Here is a 10,155-nt window from a genome sequence, read left to right on the forward strand (position 1 = left end):
GATCCAACAGTTCCACCGCCGCTACCTCGCTCCTCGACTGTTGAAGAAGCGTGAACCCAATGGCTTGAAGCGCTTCATCTGTAGAGCTGCACATCAACACAGAAGGTGGTCAATTGACTCTTCCTCATCCTCATAGCGGCAGCTTCTACAGCGAGTACTTATTGGCATTCGTCAACGTGGGAGCTATAGCACAGTGTCTTGTTGTACCGCCGCTAATTAATCTTGCTGCAGACCTATTGAGCTCCAGTAAGTCCCCCGTAGTGGTAATACGGAGGTCTACGCTTCTTCTATTGGCATCTCTGAGCCGTCATCGGCCTACTCATTCCCTTCAATATTGCTATGTCCGTGGACCCAGCATAGAGTAATGTTGATCTGACTCAGTGACGCCAGCGTGGTGCGACATTTCCATAAAATTTGCAATTTCACTTTTTTAGACGCTATTGCCTTCAGCGCAGCTTGACTGTCGACAAAAATTGTGGCTTTATCTTCTGGAACTCTACTAAATAGCCGCTCTTTATTTAGCGTAGATTCATGCTTCGTAGACACTGCAATCGTTCGGCAGTCGAAAGGACCGGTTGATCTGCAGATCTTCCGAGTATAGACCAGCTCCGGTTGTTTGCCCCATCTTAGAACCATCAATGTAAATGGATATACTTCCCACTGCTACTGGTGGTCCTGCATCCCATTCTTCTATGGTCGGGTACTTAAGTGCCTAATAGGCGTAATGTAATCAGTGCTGACTTCTATGCTAGCTTTAATTCCATTGAAGTGGCCTTTTTTATTTCATTCAGTATTGCTGCATGTCCGAAATTGGTTGCCTTCCACGTATTGGTCTCCCTGGCGCTGAGGGCGCTCTTTGCGGCCTTACTATAGCCGTAAAATGGCCTTATTTCGAAAAAATTTCAATGGTATTTAGCGCACAGATAGGATGTAACCTGTGTTAGCAAACAGGATAGTTATTGAACAGAGTTGCCACTTTTTCACAACTTAAAATCAATTAATTGGTAAGTTAAATAAAATATTACAACTACGTCTTTGTCAAACAAAAGGAGTTAAAAACTTTTTATTTCGAAAATATTTTTTAAGAGAGTTGCCACCTGTTAAATCAATTTAATTAATAAATTTTAACATTGGTATCAAATGAGAGAGCTTTAAGGAAGATTTATTTTGAAAATATTTTTGACGGGTGTTGCCACCAGCCCAGAAATTTAAAATCAATTTGATTAGTTTACAAGTTAAATGGAATCCTACTGATACTATGAACGCGAAAGATTGTGAGTGAGTGCGTGAGTATGTTTGCTGCTCTTTATATCATAAATCCTTGTAAAAGAGGTTGCCACCTGTTTAAAAATTCAACTCAATTTAATCAGTTACGAAGCAGGTTCAAATAGATTATAATTCTTAATCAATATACCAAAGCAGATATTAAGTATTATCAGAAGATTTCTTCCTAAGTACTGTAGACTAAATGGTAATTTGTATGAACCAGGTTTGTAAAATTTGATAAAAAGCTATAATGGCTTCTCGAAATAAATCAAGCTTAAATCAGGCTCCCTAACCAAACCCAACGCCGGACGGGGTATTTGAAAGAAAAGATTTTCTCTTTAATTATTTTTATTAGAGAAACTGGCTTAATGCTCGACTGAAAATATAAAATTTACAAACAAAAGTGTCCCAAGTACGAACGGTACAAAAATTTTGCAAAACTATGCCTTTTCATATGCTTCTTGAATTCACAAAATAATAAATTAAAAGCATGCGAATTTCACGAAAAACTTTTTTAGTGAACAACACATTTTAAAATGAGGAATAGGGCGCTGCTGCTCAAAGCAATAACTCTGGCGTATTTTTCATTAGAAAGTTGGTTTTAGTTCTGCAGCAAAAAATAAATAAAAAATCAAAATAACCAAATCCACAATCCGCTCTTATAAATTGTTTTTTTTTTTAGCTGAATATTGTCACACAAAGCTTGTAATAAATAAAGTAAAACATACTCGTATGAATGCATGAATGCTTAAACACTTTTCGCCACGCTAAAATGGCAACACATTGCCATTTTGCAAATGAAAAACATCAAATAAAAATTTGAAAAAATTCCTAATGCGACAAAAATCAGTGCAAAGAAGACGTAAATTTTCGCATTACGAACTGAAGTGGGAGGGTGGGGGGACGACATAAACTGCACACATCAACTTAAAGGAGCTCAAAGTTGGAGCGCCAACGGGAAACAGATGCGAAAAAGACCAGTTGCAACTCAAGTGATGAATGTAAAAGTGCACAAGCCAAGGCACAACAACACACACACACGGTCATTCACACGAAATTTGCTTATTAGTAAGAATGTGTGCAGTGGAAAGCATGAAAGCAGTCATGCGCATGCGCGACAGAAACCAAAGCCAGCCGCATGCGAACACTACTCGTACGTACATACAAGTAGTGGAAGCACGTGAACCGCAAAATGCGCAACGCAACGCAACGCACACAGCATGCCGGAGGCGCAAACAAAAAAAAAATACATACAGCAAACAAAATGAGTAGAGCAAAAAAAAGCTGACGTTGGGAAAGCGCGCGAGAAGGGTGAGGTGAGCGACGATGGAGTGTTAAGTGCAAGATTGTCGAAAGCTTTGCAGCAGCGAATGACAAATTGCCAAGCAAAACTCTGTGTGCCAAAAAGAACGAAATCAAGATTTGGAAAATTTGTAAACGAGTTGTGTTTTTGGGTCGTAAATTGCAGGGGAGCATGGTGAGTTATGAGCGCCATTTGTCTATAAACTCCCTTACTTTCTCCTCTTATAATTTCTTAAATATCCCTTTTTTGTTTGCACTTAACCACGAAGCAACTTCTGTTTTTTTTTGTTTTTTTTTTTTTTTTGGTGCATTGTAGTTTGAAAAATTTTGCCATTTTCATATTTGCCAACAAATTAAAATGACAGCGTTGAATGTTAGCAAGAAAAATTAAAAGCTCCACAAAGAGAAAATATTACACAAAAAGCGGAAAAGAAGAAAAGGGCAAAAAAGTGCGTGCAACTTACAAAACTCTGCTCGTAACTTTTGTGCCGCACACACACACATACCCACACAGGATGCAACTAAAAGCGCGCGTAATTAGTATCTTAAAGCTAGTGGTGACTATGTACATACATACATACCTGCTATTAGCTGCCGTTGGCTTACAGCCATCGTATATCTGTTCGTATGCAGCAGCAGCAGCAGCAGCTTATGTGTGCCACTCATCATGCATCATTGCCACATTTGCGGGCGTGTAAGCTGGTGGCGCGTGATGCATTCCGTGCATGCCATGAATTGCGCTAGAAGTCATAAGTCGTTATTGGTTGCTATCTATCAGCATCTACATACATACATATCTTAGGCTGTGATGGCATTTTGCATGCAGAGATTGAAGTGTGCTTTACTTGGCTTAATTTTTGTATTTTACGAGTTCTCCACTCTCAACTTTGCAATCGCTTAAAGTGCGTGAGTAGGAAAGTTTTTTTTTAACACATTGACTGCCAAGGCACTTTCAGCAAATAAGATGTTCTGGGGCCACAGCATTTTTTTTTTTAAATCTCATCAGAGACGTCAAAATTGGAATTTAGGGTAGTGCTGGTAATATTTTCTGCTTAGAAACAGGCAGTTTTTAACAAATTAGTATGTCACACACATATGTTCGACGTGGCGCCTACCGACTTTTTTTAACTCAGGGCCATGGCGGACATATATGCACGACAAAAACATTGGCTAAACATCAAAATACATCGTCGTCATACAAGCTCTACTTCGTTTTGCAAAAACAAAACAATTGGGAGTATGTTGTTTTTGCAAACAAACACCAAACAACGTTATATGACGACAATGTATTTTGATGTTTGAATCCGTTATTTTTGCAAACAGAAACAAGTCAATGCTTATTACATGCTCAGTAAACAAAAAATAATAAATAAAAATAATATGTAAAAAATTTTTTGTTACTGCAATAAAATGAATTTAATTTTTTTTTCAAAACCAATTTTTTGCAATTGTTTTTTGAGCTGCGCCGAAGCCACTATAACAGAAATTTCATGGGAAGCCATATATTTTATTATTGCAATAAAATCATATTTATCCTCAATCGTTGCTGTGTGACATGGCGAGAGAGAATAATAGTCGTGTCGGACATATGTGTCCGACGTGGCGTAAACCGCATAGTACAGTGTCACACATATATGGCCGACGTGGCAGTCAATGTGTTAAATATTTTTTTCCACCGCTATTCTTAGTTATGCAAGCCAATGCAGGCAAGGGTATAATGAATACTAAAGTTTTTTTTTGTTTATCTGGAGAAAATATCGAAATTTTTGAGGTTTATTAAAAGTTGGGTTAGGTTGTGAATTTTAGGTGCAGCTGGAGAAAACCGGAAGCTTAAATTTGGGATTAACATACGTGTGTACATACTTCCTCCTTCTCGTTCTCCGCCAACAAAATTCGACTCATGCGTGAATATGCTCTAAAGATTTCTGTCCCAGCGGCTGCCAATCTTCCACTCTCCTCTTTGAGGGATATGTGTCAAGAGCGATCCAAATAAAGCCTGTCTACGTATGCCCCGATATTGACGGGACGCTGTAGATTAAAAGGTCACCTGTACAAGCTAGGAATCAGGTCTAACAACCTTTGCCGTTGATGTGAATCGCCCGATGCGACTCCTTTACACGTGCTTTGCGAGCGCGAGGTGGTTGTAAGGATACGGGAGAGACACCCAGGCAAATTCATACAATCGCTAACTGTTGGAAATCTCTTCAAATTTCTGGAATCCCTAAGGTCAACACCCCACTGTAGGAAACGAGGTTGCCGATAAATTGGCTAGGGAATGCTCATCGTCGGTACTTGTTAGACCGGAACGGTTTTACGAACTCAGTCCGTCCTCTTCGAGACCCTTTAATCGAAGCGTTGGTAAACTCCGATTGCAGTAAGTACTGGGGAAAGGTAGCGGACTCTCGGCAGACTAGACTTTTTGGTTATCCCTTTGCTTGGTATAATATAAACATTTGAATAAAGCCAACATCAAGTTGCTTATTGGTAAATTGACCGGTTATAATCAACTCCGCTTGCACATGGCCTATCCACAGAGACGGATTGCCGTCTACGTGTTGAAGAAGAGCAGACGTCAGATCGAATTTTGACTAAGACTGATATAGTTCTGCCACAGTCGAAGCCCTTAGTGTGCGGAATTCGTTTACCAAGAAATTTATTAGGGAGGCTGATAATATATTGAGCCGTGAAGGTTGTGGACTATGATAGAAAATTACAAGACCTTCTAGGTCGTGGTGTTCCTTGTTTCAGATGCACCCATAAAATTTACATTACGTTACATCTAAGTGCCATGTCGTCAATGCAGGTTTCAATCCGCCAACCAGTCATTTCCTCCTCCGTCAGGGCGTCGTCGAAGACCATAGCTCTATCGTAGAGATTGCGGAATATGAACTTAACTACCGGGTTTTTCCGGGCCAGGATTCAATGATTTGCATGTTGTGCGTTTTTTCGAATATTTATTCTATACTCGTACTGGGGCGGGGAATTAAGGCCCGCACCTATATCTAATTTACAATAAAGACAGCAAAGTAAGGGGTGTCGGGTCCAGTCTACCTGGGTAAAGAAACCCTACCAGGGTATTTTACTACTGGAATTTCGAAAGAATAAGGTGGGCTATCCCTGCCTTTATCCTTTTAAAAATATCTGTTTATTTTTAACTCTATTTTAAATGCCATTACTTACGGAATATTTTGCCTGGAGACCTCCACCGTCTAAATGGAGGGATCTGGCAGTCAAGTATATTCACAAAGTAGCGGTGAACCAGCAGATCATGAAAAGTTATACCGATAAATTAAACTAAAGATAGACCTATTAAATGGAATTTTCTAGGAAGGCAATTTCTTTATATGAATAAAAGATGTGTCTATCGGGAGGGAATTCGCTCCCCAGCCCAACGAGTTAAATAAAGACAGACACTTCTGAAGTCTCCTCGCAATGTTTGACTCCCATATAGCAATAAAAACAACTATAAAATGTCATCTGGAGTTGCTGAAGCCTACTGGCGCCGTTAAGTAGTTTCTTTAATTTTGCAGTTCATACGAAAATACCAAATATGTATGTATATTAGGGTGGTCCAAAAATGCATGTGAAAAAGTAAAGTCGGATTTTTTTTTGCTCTCACCCCCTAGGATTGTTCTATACTATAGGATCGAAAAATATTGATTTTCAAGAATTCTATACCATTTTTATGAAAAGATATTTTTCCCCATGTAAAAATAAATGGAAAACCTTGAGCGCTTTGAGCGACCTCGAAATATTTTTTGATTTTCAAATAAAAAAATAGGGGTTTACTTTTTGTTTCGATATAGGACAATCCTAGGTAGTGAGAGCATTACAATTCCGATTTTACTGTTTTTGGACAACCCTAATGTATATGCCTTATATGCACGTGCAAATGATTGCATACAGAATTTATTTTCTGGAAATATACAAGTGGCAGTAATGTAATTAACTCATTTGCCCCAATGAAATGTTCATATCAAATTAAAATAAAAGCTACAAGTGCGAGGCCAAAGTTTTAAGGCGAAATACTTATTTGAACTGGCATGTTAGTTTTGCTGAAAGCCGCAGCAGCGTCGGTCTTTGTAGCTTTTTGTAACTTCATAGCAAAAAAAAAAAAACACGCCAAGCAAAGGACAAAAGTAAAACTCCTTGCGAACGACAAACACAGAAAAAGAGCGCATGAGGCCGATTGCAAATTCCAAGTAACAAATAACGCGAATAACATTCGTGTACATATTTGCTAAAGTGCGTCTGTATTTGTTGTTTTCCTTTTGCCCTTTATTTCCATGTGAAATTAAACACTTGTCACTTGTGTGTCTGTGTACATAAATGTTATGACTCTTTTTGTATAAATTACTTTTTGCGTGTAAACCTATTAATAAAGAAAACAAAGAAATATTTTTTTTTTTGGCTAAATCGTGAAGATAAATACTTTTTCAAATGAGTTTCGGATTAAGCTGAGGGAGCCCGAGCAAATCCGAAAAAAAAACAATGGAAAGCGGCAATGTGTTTAGGCATTAAATAAGTGACCATAGCTTCATTTGAATACACATATGTACATTAGGGTGGTCCACTAATAATCCCTTGTAATTGTTCTCTATCGAAAAAATATACCTCCGTTTTTTATTTTGAAATACAAAAATATTTAGAGGTCGCTCAAAGCACGCAAAGTTTTCCATGTATTTAATATGGGAAAAAACAAGTTTTCGTAGAAGTGGTATAGAATGCTTGAAAATCAATATTTTTCTGTCGGAATACACTGGTCCTCTTAAGAAGACTTCAAAGAATAATACGAAATTGCTTATTTAACCATTTTATAATACTAAATATTTTTTATTGGTCCCCCCATTGCATTTTCGTGGGTTCTTGGTGGTCGTATAAAATATAGTTACTATGAAAAACTGGTTAAATAAGAAAGTGGGTATTATTACTGGAAATCTGCTGAAGAGAAGCAGAGTTTTCTTATGTATGTGCGTGTAAAAACTTAAGATATGTATATCGAGTACTCTCCACCTACTGACTACTAACCATAGTTAACCCGACTAAGTACCAATAAAAATTTCAGCCAGAAAATCCTAACACAATCCACTTTATTTTGTTTTTTTCTGAAAAAAAATAGCGCCTTACCTTTAATTCTCTCGTGTACTTAATTAAAAAGTATTTGCAACAAAGATTCACTTCCATTGATTTGCCCGAAAAAGTGAAGGGCAAAGCTACAAATCAAATTTATTACAAAATCGTTATGAAGATATTAACTTGTGGAAGTCTCCATACAAAAGCCATTGTTTTGTGCAGGCAAACTTCAGCAACAACAACAGTAATTTTGCTTAGACAAAAGTAGGAATTAGAATGCGTAGCCTTAGTTGGGAGGTGAATGTACATAAGCAATGGAAAAGAAAAAGTAGTATGCAGTATTTTAGTTGTTATTGTCTTTTCGGCAAGTGCTAGTACTCACACACATATGTATTTCTATTCGTACGCACCTATCAGCAAGCTAATACTACTTGACACTGTGGTTGGTGCAGTAATGTGCTTAACAATTTAGATTCTTTAAAAACAATATGCTTACAAAGTTAGAAGGATGAAATGCGACCTTATGTTAGTGTACATATTAGTCCTTAATATATACATATTTCTTTCAAAACTAACTATCAGAAATTTTCAAGGATATTTAAGGATACAATTTTAAAAAGAAATTTTAATAACATATTTCTCCTTGTGCAGCATTAAAAATTTAATTCTTTCAGTTCCCAAGAAATTTTTCTTTTATATGATATCCATATTATTATTCTACATGGCACGGAATTTTTAAGACATATTTTTTTAATAAATAATATTAATATAAAAGTCCTTTTAAAGGATTCCACGTCAGAATGAAAACAAAAAATCTTGTTTATTATAGTTACTTGATCCTAAATAGTTTCTGAAAATTTAGATTTTTTCGTATGTTTTGCAATTTTTTTGGTTTTTTGTTGCACGATGTTATCATGTGTCTCGAGGAAGGTGCAACCTTAAATTCCTGATGAAAATTTGTTTAGCAAAAACATAATATGAGTACCTGATGTACTTAGAATTACAGTTTTAAAAAGAAGAAGTCCTTATGACTAAACTGACAAAGAATATTGCTTTGGCAGGAAATTCCTGCGGAAAATCCGTCACACCAAAGTCTTGGTAAACAAGATTCATTGCCTTGATCCCTAGTACATCAAAGATCATAAGAAAGGAGTGAAGTGAACATATATTTCTATATCTACATTTTCTATTAGCTTCGTAAGTAGCCATCCGACCACTATCTAATAAATAAAGTCACTAACCCGAAGATCTTTGGGAAGCGTTATAATACTTTTCAATTCTTGGAAGCAAAAAATTATAGGTTGTCCGGTGCCCATGGAAACGAGGAGAGGAGGTTTATCAAAGTCTTCACGAGAGCGGAACGAAAACAAATGCGAAGACCAATTAGAAGACGAACTAGGAGATGAAAATGAAGGCAAACACGAAGGCGTGTATGAACACAAATACAAAAACGACGGCGAACACGAATACGAACATGAGTTTGAAAACGAATATGAACATGAATATGAAGAAGAATATGAAGAGGAATACGAAGATGAGCATGGAGTCGAATACGAATATCTAGGCCAACCGGAGACGGATAGGAAGACGAACTCAGAGACAAATATGAAGACGTATATCAAGTAACGAATACGAAGGTGAATGCGAAGACTACTATGAAGGCGAATACATATGTGAAATGACTAAAACGAACCAGAAAAGTTCGGGATTCTTGAAAAAAACTAGAAAAGCAGCCGAATTTCGATAGTAACTGGCACTGCTTGTATGTAGTATGTATGTATATGGATATCACGCGAAAGCATTTTTGGTGAATGTAATCAGTTATTTGAAATTTAATGAAATGAAAAATTGTGTCCGTCCGGTAGACATTTCTTTAGTAACGGCTGGACGGATTTAAATGATATTTAACACACGGATAGCTTATAACTTTAACTAATATTTGGAAGATTTCTTAGGTTTTTGATGGTGGTTGCTACCTGTTTTAAAAGTAAAATTTAAATTAATTTATAAGTTAATTTAAGTACATGTGTATGTACCACTATGGGTAACAAACGAAGGAAGTATAGGAAACTTTTAGTTTCTATAAATGTTTTAAGAGAGTTGCCACCTGTTTGAAAAGTAGATTTCAAATAAATTATGCACAAGGTATGTGACATATTTCCATATCGGTGTTCAAATAAAAAGTTTTAAACAGGAGTGGAAAATAATCATATTTTCTAAATTTTAACCAAAAAAATCAACAAGTTGTAATCGTCGTAAAATAGTTTTAACTATACTCACGTCTTGTGTTCCTACATCCTACTGTAATTTACAAGGATTTTTTTCGAGTTTATTCATTAAAGATTTTAAATAATAACACTGGTCTACAAGGGTTTTGCGAATAAGACGGGACCTGGTGTTTCCGAACGGATTTTTCGTGCTGAACACGAATCTGGGGTCCAAAACTTCCCATCACGTCACGTTTTCGAGAAAAAAGGGGTTGAAACCCCTAAAAACAGCGTTTTTGGCCATTTT

Source organism: Rhagoletis pomonella, unplaced genomic scaffold (genome assembly GCF_013731165.1).
Source record: "Rhagoletis pomonella isolate Grant_MI unplaced genomic scaffold, Rhpom_1.0 Rhpom_scaffold_00011, whole genome shotgun sequence".
NCBI lineage: Eukaryota > Metazoa > Arthropoda > Insecta > Diptera > Tephritidae > Rhagoletis > Rhagoletis pomonella.